Source organism: Ranitomeya imitator, chromosome 1 (assembly GCF_032444005.1).
Source record: "Ranitomeya imitator isolate aRanImi1 chromosome 1, aRanImi1.pri, whole genome shotgun sequence".
Lineage (NCBI taxonomy): Eukaryota > Metazoa > Chordata > Amphibia > Anura > Dendrobatidae > Ranitomeya > Ranitomeya imitator.
The window spans coordinates 450,925,851-450,944,711 of NC_091282.1; the positions used below are offsets into that span (position 1 = coordinate 450,925,851).

At 46.9% G+C, this 18,861-nt stretch overlaps 1 protein-coding gene across 2 annotated transcripts in view; it reads left to right on the forward strand.

The window, feature by feature from the left end:
- Positions 1–7,452: 7,452 nt before the first annotated feature.
- KDM4C (lysine demethylase 4C) overlaps positions 7,453–18,861 on the forward strand; it is a 606,931-nt gene continuing 595,522 nt past the window's right edge. Inside the window, exon 1 of one of the 2 annotated variants that reach the window (XM_069764494.1) lies at positions 7,453–7,681. The gene's annotated coding sequence lies outside the window, so the exon portion shown is untranslated. The remainder of the gene's footprint in view (positions 7,682–18,861) is intronic. The other variant, XM_069764503.1, reaches the window with a different exon arrangement.

An 18,861-nucleotide genomic window follows, 5' to 3' on the forward strand; every position in this document is an offset into this window, starting at 1 on the left:
TTCCTGCTGAGGAAATCTGCCAACTGGTTCTTGGAGCCCTCCAGGTGGATCGCCGAGATGGACAGAACCGACCTTTCTGCCCACTGGAATATGCGCTCCGCCAGGTTTTGTAACGCCAGATGCCTTGGACCGCCTTGATGCCGCAGGAAGGCTACCGTTGTCGTGTTGTCTGAGAAGACCTTCACGTGTTTGTTCTGCAGCAGATGCTGCGCCGCCGTCAAGACCTCCCAAACCGCCTGTAGCTCTCTGTGGTTTGATGACTGGTTGCTGTCTTCCTTTCCCCAGCGACCTTGAAAATATCTTCCCAGTACATGACCTCCCCAACCGAGCTGACTGACATCTGTTGTAACTGATACGCTTGGTGTCTGAAGCCATGGCACCCCCAGTCGGAGGTTTCTGGAAAGAGTCCACCACACCAGAGATCTTTTGACTTGCGGAGTAAGGCTCAGAGTCCGGTTCAGTGAGTTCTGCCTTCTGTTCCAGCTCCTCAGAACTCCCCTCTGAAGCTGTCGAGAATGAAACTGGCTCCATCTCACGCAGGGAATACAGGCTGTCATCAGACCTAGTATTTTCATCCCGTCTCTGATCGTATGTTGACCCCGAGAAAAGTGACGGATCTTCTGTATTATGCCCTTTAGACTGTCTTCTGGAAGAAATAACATTCTTGCTTGTGAATCGAGCATGACTCCCAAGAATTTTATTCTGGGTTTTTGGATTAGATCTGACTTCTCCCAATTTATAATCCATCCCAGATTCTGCAATGTTGAGATGAGAGACTGACAATTGACCCTGAGCTGGGCTTCTGAGTCTGCTGCTATTAAGAAGTCGTCTAAGTAGGGAACCACCATTATATCCTGATTCCTCAGGAAAGCGACCACTTCCACCATAAGTTTTGTAAAAACCCTGGGAGCAGAAGCCAGGCCGAAGGGGAGACAGCGGAATTGGAAATGGAAGATCTTTCCTTCCAAGTTTACCGCGAACCGCAGGAACCTCTGATGATTTTGATAAATGGGTACATGGTAATATGCACTCTTTAAGTCCAATGTGCACATCACCATGTCTTTCCCCAATAGAGGGATGGTAGACCGAATCGACTCCATCTTGAACCTTTTGTAAAGGACCCAATTGTTCAGATGTTTCAAATTTATAATTGTTCTCGATTCTCCCGATGGTTTTGTTATCGAGAAGAGATTGGAGTAGTGACCCCTGCACTCTTCCCGAGGGGGTACCGGAACGATAGCCGCCATTTTTAAAAGGTCTTGAATGTCTGACCACATGGGGGATGACAGTTTTAAATGAGAGCTGGATACCAGGAATCTTTCGGGAGGAAGGGATGTAAACTCTATTTTGCACCCCTGGGATACTATTTGTAGAACCCATGGACTTTTTGTGATCTCCCTCCATCCTCCCAGAAATCCTGTCAGACGGCCCCCTACTCTGATGGCGTCATTTCCTGCGGTAGCTAGACCCCGGTCCCGAGTAGCTTGCTTCTTTATTTTTAGACCTGTTATCCCCTCCTTTCTGGTAGCTCCACCTACCCTGCTTTCCCTTACCCCTATAATCGGGTTTTTGATTATAGCGGGGTCTCCGAAAGGGCTGGAATTTTTTAGGCTTTTCTTCCGGAAAACCCTTCTTGACATCTGCGGCTTTTTCTAGAATATCGTCGAGGACCGGTCCGAAGACCCTGCCCCCGGAAAAGGGTATAGAACACAACTTATTTTTAGAGTGCATGTCCCCCGACCAGCTCTTAAGCCAAATAGCTCTACGGGCTGCATTAGATAGATTGCCCTCTAGCCGCGAACCTGACTGATTCAGCAGATGCGTCTGCCAAGAAGGTAGTTGCTAGTTTTAGCAAAGGTAGGGATTTTAGAATAGTATCTCTGGGAGTTTTGGCTATCAATTGATCTTTAAGATCATCTAGCCAAAGGTCCATGGAGCGGGCTACTGATGTCGCTGCAATATTAGCTCCAATAATCGCCGAGGAACTTTCCCAGGCCCTTTTTAGAAGCCCATCTGCCTTCCTGTCCATGGGCTCTTTCAAATTGGACGAGTCTTCAAACGGAATCGCCGTCCTTTTGGAGACTTTAGCCAAGGGTATGTCAATCTTTGGTACATCGACCCACTCCTTAACTTCCTCTGGATCGAACGGCAAGCGAAGTCTGAAGTCCTTAGGGATAGTCAGTCTTTTCTCGGCTTCCTCCCATTCCTCCAGAATCATAGATCTGATATGGGAGTTTACAGGGAAGACTTTAGATGTCTGTGAGCGCAAGCCCCCAAACATTTCATCTTGAACGGAGCAAGATGGCTGCGGCTCCTCAATCTGCATGGTATGCCGCACTGCTTCCAACAGTTCTCCTGTGTCTGTGGCAGAGAACAAATATCTTCTCCCTTTCTCCGGGGGATCTCTACTCTCATCTTCCTCCTCTACCTCCGACCCACAGGATGATGAGTCTATGGAAGAGTACTCGATCCTCGGTCTTTTCCTCGGCCTCTCCGAAGGTGAGACTTGAGGGAGTACCAGACTTGAGACTGAAGCCTGAACTTTCTCCCTTATCATGACTCTCATATTAGACATAAGAGACGCCTGTTCCTCTCCTATGACTTTGCAGGTGCATGCTTCACATAGGGGTTTCTGACAGGAATCCTTTAGCTTAACCGCACAGATAGGACACTTCTTATTCCTACTGGGTTTCTTTACCGATTTCTCAGATAGGGAGGCTGCCTATGAAAAAATATATTGTTACGATCGCTGCGCATACTTACCCGGCTTCTCACATCCCTCGGCGCACTCGCTCTCCTGTCCAGCGCCGCTCTGCTTCCTCCTTCGCCGGCTCTCGGCGTCTAGTCTCCCTGCGCATGCGCTGTCGCGTCTCCTCCGCCGCTGAGCCATCTGGGAGGTCGCGACCCGGTGGCTCCGCCCCAACATGGCGGCGCCCATCGGGTATTTCTTCCCGGCGTCTCCCTAGGTAAGACGCCTTTGCTTTGTAGGTGCACTGTCTGCCGTCAGTGTCCCTATGTCCTAGGCTCCCTTTCGCCATTCCTGTTTCCCCTGCTCAGTCTTCGCTTTGTTTCAGTGTTTTGTCCAGCCAAGTTCCGTGTTCCTGCAGTGTCCTACCAAGTTCCGTGTTCCTGCCGTCTACTGCCAAGTTCTGTGTTCCTGCTGTGTTCCACCAAGTTCCGTGTTCCTGCTGTGTTCCACCAAGTTCCGTGTTCCTGCCGTCTACTGCCAATTTCCGTGTTCCTGCTGTGTTCCACCAAGTTCCGTGTTCCTGCTGTGTTCCACCAAGTTCCGTGTTCCTGCCGTCTACTGCCAATTTCCGTGTTCCTGCTGTGTTCCACCAAGTTCCGTGTTTCTGCCGTCTCCTGCCAAGTTCCGTATTCCTGCCGTCTCCTGCCTAGTCCTGTGGTCCTGCCTTGCCCATCATCGCCTGTGTTCCTGTCTTTATCAGTTAAGTCCTGTTTTCCTATTATTCCCCGTCATTCTAATAGCTCTGTAATCTCTATCTTTGGTCGTCCCTTTGGCTCTAGCTGTTGTGTCTCCATTCCCCCGAGGTCCTGCTCCTAACGCTCCCTGTATAGGGGGTGACTCCATCTGGTCCGCTCGACCCCGGGGGCTCTAGAGTCACGACCCAGAGGGTCCACTCTTAGATTTCAGTTCGAATCCCTACATAAAGTGGGGCAAAAAAGTATTTAGTCAGTCAGCAATAGTGCAAGTTCCACCACTTAAAAAGATGAGAGGCGTCTGTAATTTACATCATAGGTAGACCTCAACTATGGGAGACAAACTGAGAAAAAAAAATCCAGAAAATCACATTGTCTGTTTTTTTAACAATTTATTTGCATATTATGGTGGAAAATAAGTATTTGGTCAGAAACAAAATTTCATCTCAATACTTTGTAATATATCCTTTGTTGGCAATGACAGAGGTCAAACGTTTTCTGTAAGTCTTCACAAGGTTGCCACACACTGTTGTTGGTATGTTGGCCCATTCCTACATGCAGATCTCCTCTAGAGCAGTGATGTTTTTGGCTTTTCGCTTGGCAACACGGACTTTCAACTCCCTCCAAAGGTTTTCTATAGGGTTGAGATCTGGAGACTGGCTAGGCCACTCCAGGACCTTGAAATGCTTCTTACTAAGCCACTCCTTCGTTGCCCTGGCGGTGTGCTTTGGATCATTGTCATGTTGAAAGACCCAGCCACGTTTCATCTTCAATGCCCTTGCTGATGGAAGGAGGTTTGCACTCAAAATCTCACGATACAATGCCCCATTCATTCTTTCATGTACCCGGATCAGTCGTCCTGGCCCCTTTGCAGAGAAACAGCCCCAAAGCATGATGTTTCCACCACCATGCTTTACAGTAGGTATGGTGTTTGATGGATGCAACTCAGTATTCTTTTTCCTCCAAACACGACAAGTTGTGTTTCTACCAAACAGTTCCAGTTTGGTTTCATCAGACCATAGGACATTCTCCCAAAACTCCTCTGGATCATCCAAATGCTCTCTAGCAAACTTCAGACGGGCCCGGACATGTACTGGCTTAAGCAGTGGGACACGTCTGGCACTGCAGGATCTGAGTCCATGGTGGCGTAGTGTGTTACTTATGGTAGGCCTTGTTACATTGGTCCCAGCTCTCTGCAGTTCATTCACTAGGTCCCCCCGCGTGGTTCTGGGATTTTTGCTCACCGTTCTTGTGATCATTCTGACCCCACGGGGTGGGATTTTGCGTGGAGCCCCAGATCGAGGGAGATTATCAGTGGTCTTGTATGTCTTCCATTTTCTAATTATTGCTCCCACTGTTGATTTCTTCACTCCAAGCTGGTTGGCTATTGCAGATTCAGTCTTCCCAGCCTGGTGCAGGGCTACAATTTTGTTTCTGGTGTCCTTTGACAGCTCTTTGGTCTTCACCATAGTGGAGTTTGGAGTCAGACTGTTTGAGGGTGTGCACAGGTGTCTTTTTATACTGATAACAAGTTTAAACAGGTGCCATTACTACAGGTAATGAGTGGAGGAAAGAGGAGACTCTTAAAGAAGACGTTACATGTCTGTGAGAGCCAGAAATCTTGATTGTTTGTTTCTGACCAAATACTTATTTTCCACCATAATATGCAAATAAATTGTTAAAAAAACAGACAATGTGATTTTCTGGATTTTTTTTTCTCAGTTTGTCTCCCATAGTTGAGGTCTACCTATGATGTAAATTACAGACGCCTCTCATCTTTTTAAGTGGTGGAACTTGCACTATTGCTGACTGACTAAATACTTTTTTCCCCCACTGTATATATATATATAGCAAACACTAGCGTTCTCTTTTTTTTTTTTTTTTTTTACCCACGGCTACCCTACTTACTAGCGCTGCTGATTCCTGCCCCTCTGCTCTAGCTGCGTCCTCCATGATGCTCTAGAGATCGCTACTGCCCCTGCACCATACCTTTTATTCTGTTCCTCACTTCAAAATGACGCTCCAGCGTTCTCCACCGCTCTTTTCCCTGCACTTCCTGTAGCAGAGACGCCGTCCATCCCCCTCAGCCGCAAACCGGAAGTGACGTGCGGCCGGAAAGAGAGGAAGGTGCAGTGATGAACTGGTTCCCCCAGCGGCCGCATGGAGACGCCGACGCCAGCAGAGGCCGCCGCTGGGCCGCGCACACCAGGGGACAGACGGAGAGATCGAGAGCCCCCGCCAGGGAGAAGCGATCCCCAACCCAGGAGCAGCGCTACACTGGTAGGCTGAGGGACCTTCGGGCGGGTGTCAGCCAGCGGGTGTCTCATGGAGGGAAGGGTAAGGCTGAGCCCCCCCGATCCACATCCCCCCACACAGAACGGCAGATCCTCTCATCCGTTCCTATCCCTGATGGGACAGGAAAAACACTGAAGGGTGGTAGGGGGAGGTTCCTTTTAACCTCTCGTGTTCCTGTCCCATCAAGGATAAGAAGGACGTCCTCCAGTGTGCTGTCAGGTGGTGAACTGGAAAATGTTATTTATTAACTACTAGATGGAGGCCCGATGCTAAGGGTGGTAATGTCATGATGAGTCAGTCTTTGCAGTGTTGAGAATCTCTCTCCATGTGCTCACCCACCTATCCACGCTCCATGTGCTGACTTCTCCCGTCTGTGCTCTTCTTTGACCTGTCTACCCCATGTGTTAAATGCATTGTTTTTGTCCCAGCGATGTTGTTTCTCTTGAAGAGCCTCATTTGCCAGTTGTTGTCTTCGATGTTATGCCTTTACTGCTTTCCTTTCATTGTCATTGGCGTACATTTTAGGAGGAGCCATGTTGGTGTTGATATTTGCTTTTTAAAGGGATTTTCCCACGAATGAAAGTTAATTTTAAAAATTGTCTGTGTCTGACCGTGTACAGAACATACCACAGCTCCTGGTCAGGGGAGGAAGCAAAAGACAATACTGACCTTACAGCAGGAGATCGCAGAGGATATATTCTGTGAGGTAAAATATTGTATAAAAACAGTCAATGAAATATTTTACCTGACAAAAATAAATCCTCTGTGATCCCCTGCTGTAATGTCAGTATTGTCTTTTGCTTCCTCCCCTGCCCAGATGTGGTATGCACTGTACATGGTCAGACACAGTCAATTTTTAAAATTAACTTTCGTTCATTTTAATGAAAATGAAGGGATTAAAGGGACTCTGTCACCTCAATTTGGAGGGATATTAAAATGAGTTGTTACCGGTCAGACTGGCGGCGTATCCTTGTAATTTCTCCACCCCGTCCGTCCCTTTTTTCCCCAATAGTTTAGTGCATAAGAGTATGCGTGCGCCATAGTTGGCGCGTGCACCTGCAGTCTTCGGTGGCGCATGCGCAGTATGCTTTGCCCTACTACGGGCAAAGCCGAAAAGCATTACTGCGCATGCGCCAGCGCACTATGTTCCGGAAGTATTTTGCTGTGTTGCGGGACATAGTGCGTCAGCGCATGCGCAGTAATGCTTTTCGGCTTTGCCCGCAGTTGGGCAAAGCATACTGCACGTGGCAACTATGGTGCACAAGTACGCTAATTCACTAACATTTTGTGTACAACAGTGACAGACGGGGTGGAGAAATTACGATACGCCGCCCATCTGACCGGTAACAACTCATTTTAATATCCTGCCAAATTGAGGTGACAGAGTCCCTTTGTGAACAGCTTTCTCTCACCAAAGCCCTACATGCCCATATTCACGGGTACGCACAGAGTCCCATGAAGAGGACATGGCAGTGGCACTCTACTCTGACTATTGTGGTCGGTCTAGCCCCCACCTCGCACAGACATGTCCTTTCCCTCACACGGCGCTCATTTCGCTAGCTAGTCATGTGCCTGGCACAAGAGTTGCCATTGCCAGTCACAAGTATGGCACCACTGAGGTACAAAGCTGCGTGCAGGGGAAAGGCTGCTGCCCTGCAGCCCTCCCCCTAAGTCCCGCCCTCCCCCATGAAGCAAGTATACACACACACACCACACAGCTGAGGGAGCGTGCACGCGCCTCGGGAACCCGCGCGTTGTTTGCAGCGCCGCCTCCCTTACCCAGTTAACCCCCTGTCATCCGGCACATCTTGACGTCACGCTCACGACGTCATCAACCTCAGCCCGAGTCAGCCGCTAAAGCACGGAGCTGCGACGCGACTGACTTGTTGCGGTGTCTGACACGGACTCCAGCCTGGAGAGGCGGCCAAAGTGACCGGAGGAGCGGGTATGTGGGCGGTGAGGGTGCACGGGCTGTGAGGGAAGCCCCGGGCATGCGCCCTATAGGGGCTGCAGCCAGGTCTTGTGTGTGGCAGGAGCAGGCCGAGCGGGGCAGCTCCTCCGTGTCTGCTGCTGCCTGTGTGTTTATTTACTACCTCCACGGAGTGACATGGAGGCTCTGCTGCAGCCATGTTTGGTGTGGGCAGGAAGCGAAGTTTTACCTCAGTTTTGTGAAATGCGCTCAGATGTAAACAGCCTGTGAGGGTCAGTGGTGTAGGGCTGGCGTGGGTCTGTCATCCGTGGAAAGGCGTCCACACTGACCGATCCTCTCCTATTTATCAGCTGTAGTAACTGCAGGACGGTGGTAGGTTGTGTCCTCCTGGGTCACTCCTGCTATCTGGGGAGAATCTCGCACCCTGACAGATCACGATCGTCTGTCTTCTCATATGCATTAGTTGTATCCTCAGGACAGTCGTGGGTTGTGTCCTCCTGGGTCACTCCTGCTATCTGGGGAGAATCTCACACCCTGACAGATCACGATCGTCTGTCTTCTCATATGCATTAGTTGTATCCTCAGGACAGTCGTGGGTTGTGTCCTCCTGGGTCACTCCTGCTATCTGGGGAGAATCTCGCACCCTGACAGATCACGATCGTCTGTCTTCTCATATGCATTAGTTGTATCCTCAGGACAGTCGTGGGTTGTGTCCTCCTGGGTCACTCCTGCTATCTGGGGAGAATCTCACACCCTGACAGATCACGATCGTCTGTCTTCTCATATGCATTAGTTGTATCCTCAGGACAGTCGTGGGTTGTGTCCTCCTGGGTCACTCCTGCTATCTGGGGAGAATCTCGCACCCTGACAGATCACGATCGTCTGTCTTCTCATATGCATTAGTTGTATCCTCAGGACAGTCGTGGGTTGTGTCCTCCTGGGTCACTCCTGCTATCTGGGGAGAATCTCACACCCTGACAGATCACGATCGTCTGTCTTCTCATATGCATTAGTTGTATCCTCAGGACAGTCGTGGGTTGTGTCCTCCTGGGTCACTCCTGCTATCTGGGGAGAATCTCACACCCTGACAGATCACGATCGTCTGTCTTCTCATATGCATTAGTTGTATCCTCAGGACAGTCGTGGGTTGTGTCCTCCTGGGTCACTCCTGCTATCTGGGGAGAATCTCGCACCCTGACAGATCACGATCGTCTGTCTTCTCATATGCATTAGTTGTATCCTCAGGACAGTCGTGGGTTGTGTCCTCCTGGGTCACTCCTGCTATCTGGGGAGAATCTCACACCCTGACAGATCACGATCGTCTGTCTTCTCATATGCATTAGTTGTATCCTCAGGACAGTCGTGGGTTGTGTCCTCCTGGGTCACTCCTGCTATCTGGGGAGAATCTCGCACCCTGACAGATCACGATCGTCTGTCTTCTCATATGCATTAGTTGTATCCTCAGGACAGTCGTGGGTTGTGTCCTCCTGGGTCACTCCTGCTATCTGGGGAGAATCTCACACCCTGACAGATCACGATCGTCTGTCTTCTCATATGCATTAGTTGTATCCTCAGGACAGTCGTGGGTTGTGTCCTCCTGGGTCACTCCTGCTATCTGGGGAGAATCTCGCACCCTGACAGATCACGATCGTCTGTCTTCTCATATGCATTAGTTGTATCCTCAGGACAGTCGTGGGTTGTGTCCTCCTGGGTCACTCCTGCTATCTGGGGAGAATCTCGCACCTTGACAGATCACGATCGTCTGTCTTCTCATATGCATTAGTTGTATCCTCAGGACAGTCGTGGGTTGTGTCCTCCTGGGTCACTCCTGCTATCTGGGGAGAATCTCGCACCCTGACAGATCACGATCGTCTGTCTTCTCATATGTATTAGTTGTATCCTCAGGACAGTCGTGGGTTGTGTCCTCCTGGGTCACTCCTGCTATCTGGGGAGAATCTCGCACCTTGACAGATCACGATCGTCTGTCTTCTCATATGCATTAGTTGTATCCTCAGGACAGTCGTGGGTTGTGTCCTCCTGGGTCACTCCTGCTATCTGGGGAGAATCTCGCACCTTGACAGATCACGATCGTCTGTCTTCTCATATGCATTAGTTGTATCCTCAGGACAGTCGTGGGTTGTGTCCTCCTGGGTCACTCCTGCTATCTGGGGAGAATCTCGCACCCTGACAGATCACGATCGTCTGTCTTCTCATATGTATTAGTTGTATCCTCAGGACAGTCGTGGGTTGTGTCCTCCTGGGTCACTCCTGCTATCTGGGGAGAATCTCGCACCCTGACAGATCACGATCGTCTGTCTTCTCATATGCATTAGTTGTATCCTCAGGACAGTCGTGGGTTGTGTCCTCCTGGGTCACTCCTGCTATCTGGGGAGAATCTCGCACCCTGACAGATCACGATCGTCTGTCTTCTCATATGCATTAGTTGTATCCTCAGGACAGTCGTGGGTTGTGTCCTCCTGGGTCACTCCTGCTATCTGGGGAGAATCTCGCACTCTGACAGATCACGATCGTCTGTCTTCTCATATGCATTAGTTGTATCCTCAGGACAGTCGTGGGTTGTGTCCTCCTGGGTCACTCCTGCTATCTGGGGAGAATCTCGCACCTTGACAGATCACGATCGTCTGTCTTCTCATATGCATTAGTTGTATCCTCAGGACAGTCGTGGGTTGTGTCCTCCTGGGTCACTCCTGCTATCTGGGGAGAATCTCACACCCTGACAGATCACGATCGTCTGTCTTCTCATATGCATTAGTTGTATCCTCAGGACAGTCGTGGGTTGTGTCCTCCTGGGTCACTCCTGCTATCTGGGGAGAATCTCACACCCTGACAGATCACGATCGTCTGTCTTCTCATATGCATTAGTTGTATCCTCAGGACAGTCGTGGGTTGTGTCCTCCTGGGTCACTCCTGCTATCTGGGGAGAATCTCGCACCTTGACAGATCACGATCGTCTGTCTTCTCATATGCATTAGTTGTATCCTCAGGACAGTCGTGGGTTGTGTCCTCCTGGGTCACTCCTGCTATCTGGGGAGAATCTCACACCCTGACAGATCACGATCGTCTGTCTTCTCATATGCATTAGTTGTATCCTCAGGACAGTCGTGGGTTGTGTCCTCCTGGGTCACTCCTGCTATCTGGGGAGAATCTCACACCCTGACAGATCACGATCGTCTGTCTTCTCATATGCATTAGTTGTATCCTCAGGACAGTCGTGGGTTGTGTCCTCCTGGGTCACTCCTGCTATCTGGGGAGAATCTCGCACCCTGACAGATCACGATCGTCTGTCTTCTCATATGCATTAGTTGTATCCTCAGGACAGTCGTGGGTTGTGTCCTCCTGGGTCACTCCTGCTATCTGGGGAGAATCTCACACCCTGACAGATCACGATCGTCTGTCTTCTCATATGCATTAGTTGTATCCTCAGGACAGTCGTGGGTTGTGTCCTCCTGGGTCACTCCTGCTATCTGGGGAGAATCTCACACCCTGACAGATCACGATCGTCTGTCTTCTCATATGCATTAGTTGTATCCTCAGGACAGTCGTGGGTTGTGTCCTCCTGGGTCACTCCTGCTATCTGGGGAGAATCTCACACCCTGACAGATCACGATCGTCTGTCTTCTCATATGCATTAGTTGTATCCTCAGGACAGTCGTGGGTTGTGTCCTCCTGGGTCACTCCTGCTATCTGGGGAGAATCTCACACCCTGACAGATCACGATCGTCTGTCTTCTCATATGCATTAGTTGTATCCTCAGGACAGTCGTGGGTTGTGTCCTCCTGGGTCACTCCTGCTATCTGGGGAGAATCTCACACCCTGACAGATCACGATCGTCTGTCTTCTCATATGCATTAGTTGTATCCTCAGGACAGTCGTGGGTTGTGTCCTCCTGGGTCACTCCTGCTATCTGGGGAGAATCTCGCACCCTGACAGATCACGATCGTCTGTCTTCTCATATGCATTAGTTGTATCCTCAGGACAGTCGTGGGTTGTGTCCTCCTGGGTCACTCCTGCTATCTGGGGAGAATCTCACACCCTGACAGATCACGATCGTCTGTCTTCTCATATGCATTAGTTGTATCCTCAGGACAGTCGTGGGTTGTGTCCTCCTGGGTCACTCCTGCTATCTGGGGAGAATCTCGCACCCTGACAGATCACGATCGTCTGTCTTCTCATATGCATTAGTTGTATCCTCAGGACAGTCGTGGGTTGTGTCCTCCTGGGTCACTCCTGCTATCTGGGGAGAATCTCACACCCTGACAGATCACGATCGTCTGTCTTCTCATATGCATTAGTTGTATCCTCAGGACAGTCGTGGGTTGTGTCCTCCTGGGTCACTCCTGCTATCTGGGGAGAATCTCGCACCTTGACAGATCACGATCGTCTGTCTTCTCATATGCATTAGTTGTATCCTCAGGACAGTCGTGGGTTGTGTCCTCCTGGGTCACTCCTGCTATCTGGGGAGAATCTCGCACCCTGACAGATCACGATCGTCTGTCTTCTCATATGCATTAGTTGTATCCTCAGGACAGTCGTGGGTTGTGTCCTCCTGGGTCACTCCTGCTATCTGGGGAGAATCTCGCACCCTGACAGATCACGATCGTCTGTCTTCTCATATGCATTAGTTGTATCCTCAGGACAGTCGTGGGTTGTGTCCTCCTGGGTCACTCCTGCTATCTGGGGAGAATCTCGCACCTTGACAGATCACGATCGTCTGTCTTCTCATATGCATTAGTTGTATCCTCAGGACAGTCGTGGGTTGTGTCCTCCTGGGTCACTCCTGCTATCTGGGGAGAATCTCGCACCCTGACAGATCACGATCGTCTTTCTCCTCATATGTATTAGCTGTATCCTCAGGACGGTCCTGGGTTGTGTCCTCCTGGGTCACTCCTAGCCTGAACCCTGACAGATTACAATGGTCATTCTTCTCATGTCTCGGTGGCAGTGCCCACAGTCGGACCTCCACGAGTGTTTGTTTTTCATCAGTTGTTGTTGCACTTCTTATGACGCTTGTCTTGGACAGCTGTGACCGGGCATGACAGCACCCGCACGGATGTGACAGGCGGTGTCCAGGATTAAGTTGCTGTTAGGACCGGTGCCGTGGTCTGATGTCTTGTGACCGTCGTGTAATGGCTCTGTATGTATGCTATGTGACTGATCTGTCACCCTGTGCAGGAGGTCACTGGCCGAGCCCAAGTTTGATATACCTAATTGGGCTGTTCACATCACGTTCTTACGGTGTCTGTGACTTGTGTGTAGGGTTCTGGGAAAAACTGATTTCTAATGTGTCCACCAGTGTTTCCATTGGCTGCACTTGAAGAAATATGGTTCAGTTGCATTGTTTAGTATACATTTTGTCTGCTGTGCATTAGCATCTTGTGTGTTGTGTTTTACATGGAAGTCAATAGAATATGTATTCAAGCGTCTGTCTATTACATGTATAAACGCTATGATTCTTCTAGAGCAGTAGGAAAAAATGTCACACCTCCTGTATGAAGCCAAACCTACTATCTTTCAAAAATATTTAGTTTGTATCATTTTTTTTTTCAGTAAATGAACAAACCGATGATCGTATGTTGAAAGATGGTCATGCATTGACAATATTTTTGTATCCATTTTTAACGCATATGTGTATAAAGGCTTGGTTTTGTGTTAAAGGAAATCTGTCACCCTGAAAATGCAGTCAAATCTACCATGTTACAGAACAGGAGGAGCTGAGCAAATTGATGTGTAGATTTACAAGAAAACATTCAGTATAAGGCTGGGGTCACACTTGCAATTGCAATGGGAGAATCTCGCATCAATACCCGGCACTGGCACTCGGGACCGGAGCGTTCACCTGACTAGAAATTCATGCAGGCGCACACTCCAGTGCCAGTGGCAGTGCCGGGTATTGGTGCGAGATTCTTGCATTGCACTTGCAAGTATGACCCCGGCCTAACCTGTGTTTTTATTCATTTAATCCTCTGCTCTTCCTGGGATTCTGGGATTCCGCTGTCTTATGTATACATGAGCAGATAAAGGTAGCTGTCAATCACTGGTAGGACCACCCACAGGACCAAGGATCTCAGAAAGCGGAAAGGTTTAACATGGTTAAAACACAGGTTATCATATCATTAATCACAAAATTGTGTATTAATCTACACCGCTTTCCCTGTTCTAAAGCATGGTGTCTGCAGACCGGATTCTGTTCTAAAGCATGATGTCTGCAGACCAGATTCCATTTTTATGGTGACTGGTTCTCTTAGTCTTTCGTGACCTTTGACATACCCATACGTCATGATCGTCAAGGGGTTGTTGACATTTGACGTATTGATACAGTTAGGTCCATATATATTTGGACAGACAACATTTTTCTAATTTTGGTTATAGACATTACCACAATGAATTTTAAACAAAACAATTCAGATGCAGTTGAAGTTCAGACGTTCAGCTTTCATTTGAGGGTATCCACATTAAAATTGGATGAAGGGTTTAGGAGTATCAGCTCCTTAACACGTGCCATCCTGTTTTTAAAGGGACCAAAAGTAATTGGACAATTGACTCCAAGGCTATTTCATGGACACGTGTGGGCAATCCCTTCGTTATTTCATTCTCAATTAAGCAGATAAAAGGTTTGGAGTTGATTTGAGGTGTGGTGCTTGCATTTGGAAGGTTTTGCTGTGAAGTAAACATGAGGTCAAAGGAGCTCTCCATGCAGGTGAAACAAGCCATCCTTAAGCTGCGAAAACAGAAAAAACCCATCCGAGAATTTGCTACAATATTAGGAATGGCAAAATCTACAGTTTGGTACATACTGAGAAAGAAAGAAAGCACTGGGGAACTCATCAATGCAAAAAGACCTGGGCGCCCACGGAAGAGAACAATGGTGGATGATCGCAGAATAATCTCCATGGTGAAGAGAAACCCCTTCACATCAGCCAACCAAGTGAACAACACTCTCCAGGAGGTCGGCGTATCAATATCCAAATCTACCATAAAGAGAAGACTGCATGAAAGTAAATACAGAGGGTTCACTGAACGGTGCAAGCCACTCATAAGCATCAAGAATAAAAAGGCTAGACTGGACTTTGCTAAAAAAACATCTAAAAAAGCCGCACAGTTCTGGAAGAACGTTCTTTGGACAGATGAAACCAAGATCAAGATCAACCTCTACTAGAATGATGGAAAGAGAAAAGTATGGTGAAGGCGTGGTACAGCTCATGATCCAAAGCATACCACATCATCTGTAAAACACGGCGGAGACAGTGTGATGGCTTGGGCATGCATGGCTGCCAGTGGCACTGGGTCACTAGTGTTTATTGATGATGTGACACAGGACAGAAGCAGCCGAATGAATTCTGAGGTATTCAGAGACATACTGTGTGCTCAGATCCAGCCAAATGCAGCCAAACTGATTGGTCGTCGTTTCATACTACAGATGGACAATGACCCAAAACATAAAGCCAAAGCAACCCAGGAGTTTATTAAAGCAAAGAAGTGCAATATTCTTGATTGGCCAAGTCAGTCGCCTGATCTCCACCCAATTGAGCATGCATTTCACTTGTTAAAGACTAAACTTCAGACAGAAAGGCCCACAAACAAACAGCAACTGAAAACCACCGCAGTGAAGGCCTGGCAGAGCGTCAAAAATGAGGAAACACAGCGTCTGGTGATGTCCTTGTGTTCAAGATTTCAGGCAGTCATTGCCAACAAAGGGTTTTCAACCAAGTACTAGAAATGAACATTTTATCTAAAATTATTGAATCTGTCCAATTACTTTTGGTCCCTTTAAAAACAGGGTGGCACATGTTAAGGAGCTGAAACTCCTAAACCCTTCATTCAATTTTAATGTGGATACCCTCAAATGAAAGCTAAAAGTCTGAACTTCAACTGCATCTGAATTGTTTTGTTTAAAATTCATTGTGGTGATGTCTATAACCAAAATTAGAAAAATGTTGTCTCTGTCCAAATATATATGGACCTAACTGTATGTCATGTCGATCGTGCACGGCACAGTTGTTGTACCTGTTCGATCACTGCTGGGAGCTCTGATAAGTGATAGCTGAGCGTCACCTATCACGGCCCAAATTGGTGCCTGCCTTGCCCTGGGCTGTTTTATGCACTGAGTGGCGTAATCAATAACTATCGTATTATCTGGGCGGCTGGAACAGACTGTACCTCCACAACATCATCACTGGCTACCGATTGTTGCCATGGCAACTCGAGATCGTATGATGACCTCCGACTTAGCCAGCTACAGCGTGCCTGCTATGCCATGTTGAGAGCATGGTCTAAAAGACGTTCTATCACTGACAGGTATAATACATTGCAATGCATCTCAACAGCAATCTGAGTAATAAAAGTCCCAAAGAGGGTGTGTTTTAAAATAAATAAAATTCGAATGTTGAAAAAAATCGCTGGTCAAGTTTTAACCATTTTAACGTCCGAACAAAATATACGGTAAATTGTTTCCAAAATTATGCCGATGTAACATAGACATGTGGTAAATGTTATTTATTAACTAGTTTTTGTGACTTCACTCTCTGATTTTAGGGGTACAAAATTTTAAAAGTTTGAAAATTGCAAAATTATTATTTATTTATTTTTTTTTTTGTGTGCCAAATTTCAGTTTTTTTTTGTTTTTTTTTCATAAATAAACGCAAGTTAAAAGAAGAAATTTTACCACTAACCTAAAGTACCATATGTCACGAAAAAAAGAGAATCTGTGGGATACGGTGAAGCGTTCTAGAGCTATAACCTCAAAGTGAAAGTGGTCAGAATTGTAAAATTGGCTTGGTCATTTGACGGGAACCTGTCAGCAGATTTTGCTGCTATAAGATGTGGTCACTGCTTTTCAGGGCTTATCTAGAGCATTCTATAATGCTGTACATAAGCCCCCGGTCCGACCTGCAAGTGAAGGAAAAATAAGTTATATTATATTCCCCCAGGGGGGGCGGTCCGGTCTTAATTGGTATACTTGTTTTATGTAAAAACAAAAATGCACACTTAATATTTCCGCATCCAGAACAACCTGATCTATAAAACTGTCACACTATTTAACACCTTAAGTTGACACTGTAAGACAAAAAAGTGGCAAAAACTATGCTTTTTGATCAATCCGCCAAACCAAAAGTGGAATGAAACTCAATCGAAAAGACTGTAAATAAAAATGGTATCACAGAATATATCATCTTGTCCCTCAAAAAAACAAGCCACCATACTGCTTCATCATTGGAGACTTGACTTTTTTTTTTTTTTTTTTTTTTTTTTTAATCTCAGAATAAAGCGATGCAAAAACAATTCCTGAATTGCTGGTTTTTCTTCATTCTTCCTCCAAAAAAATCAGAATAGAAATTGATCAAAAGTTGTGTGTCCGAAAATGATACCAATAAAAAAGTCAATTTGTCCCGCCAAAACAAGTCCACTCCTCACATGTCTGGCAGAGATATAGAAAAAATATAGCTCTTAAATTATGGCAATGCAAAAAAAATATACATATAGATATATAGTATCAAAAAAAGAAAAGCAGCACAATAAATAATAGAAAAAGTGGACTTTATTGCCTGAGCAGGCGTGGCAACATTTCGGATATATATGGTATGCTAGTAACCAAACAAAAAAAAAAATCTGGTATCTCTCTAGTTGCGCTGACCCGAAGAATAAAGTCGTCTAATCACTTATACCACATGAGGAACGGCGTAAAAAAATAAATTAAGTAAGTTCTTAGCTTAGAGCACTGGGATAAATGGCCGCCGGAGGCCGCGCATGCTCAAAATGTGATCTTTGCAACGAGATCTCAATCTACACATGCGCCGTTTCCAGCGGCCATTTTCCTTGAGACCACAGCCTTATAGCAAAGGAAGTGTGGGAGCTCTGGGATTTCACAAAATGTCGGCGGAGCCCCCGCACCACCGAGCATCTGCGAAACTGCCGCTCACCAGCCTGGCATGAGACTCCTGGTAAGTACATCCAGACTATAAGATGCAACCCAATTTTCCCTCAAAATTTGTTGGGCAAAAATATGGTAGTTAAAAAAAAAAAAAAAAAAAAAAACTATTAAAATATTTTTAATTTTTCAAAGCTTTCTCACTTTGCAGCTTTTTGTGTGTTCACCATATATAATGCGTTTTTAACTTCTGTAAATGGTAATGATATATATATATATATATATATATATATATATATATATATATATATATATATATATATATATATATATATATATTCACTAATCCTCACATGCAGTCATTGTATCACTGTCCCTTGTGGTTGACTGCTTGGGGAATACCAGTAGCTCAAGTTACAAAATACATTTCCAATTACCTTTATTTTTACACCATAGACTTTGGGTCCAACCAGCCACTGGAGTATTCCATCACTGTAATTTGTGCTGTCTCATGACCATGACTCCGTGTGTGTGTGTGTGTGGTTTTTTTTTTTTTTTTTCCCTTTATCCTTTACTTCAATCTAATCATGTTTTGCCCCAGAGAGTCTTGTGAACCATACCTTTTGCATAAAGACTTGAGAATTAACACTAAATATCTAATTTCTAAAGCCATATGGTGAATTCATAAAAAAAGTGTGTGCGCTGGGAAATTCTGCTTAAACATGTTAAGGAACCTGTCGGCATGATTGTGCACAGTAACCTACAGACAGTCTGGTCGACGCCGTTGTTCTCATTGAGGGTATGTTTTCACGTGCCGGATTACATCAGGATTTGCTGCGGATTGGACGCTGTGTACTGCTGCAGCGTCCAATCCGCAGCGTCCAGATGTTACAGCATAGTGGAGGGTATTTTATGAAATCCCGTCTCCACTATGCATGCAGGGCCGCATCTGGCGCGTCTTTACCGACCGCAGTATGTCTATTTATCTTGAGCAGACTCTCCGTCTCTGCGAAATAAGTAACCCAGTCTATATAAACAGGGGGCGGCGCTTTTTGGGTGGAGCGGGGTATCTGCTGCATCCAAAGCGCAGAGCTTCTGGACAAGCTGATCAAATCCGTTAGCTCCACCATGGGGGGTGGCTGATGAAAGGCCAGAACTTTCAGCGCAGGACCTAATGTTTGGCGGTCTAGACCCAAAAAAGCGTAGGTCGTTTCCGCTTAATGACAAGGTTCAGAACCTTATCAAAAGGGAATGGAAGAAGCCAGAGAAAAAAGGCTCCTTTCCACCGGCCTTTAAACGTAGATATCCC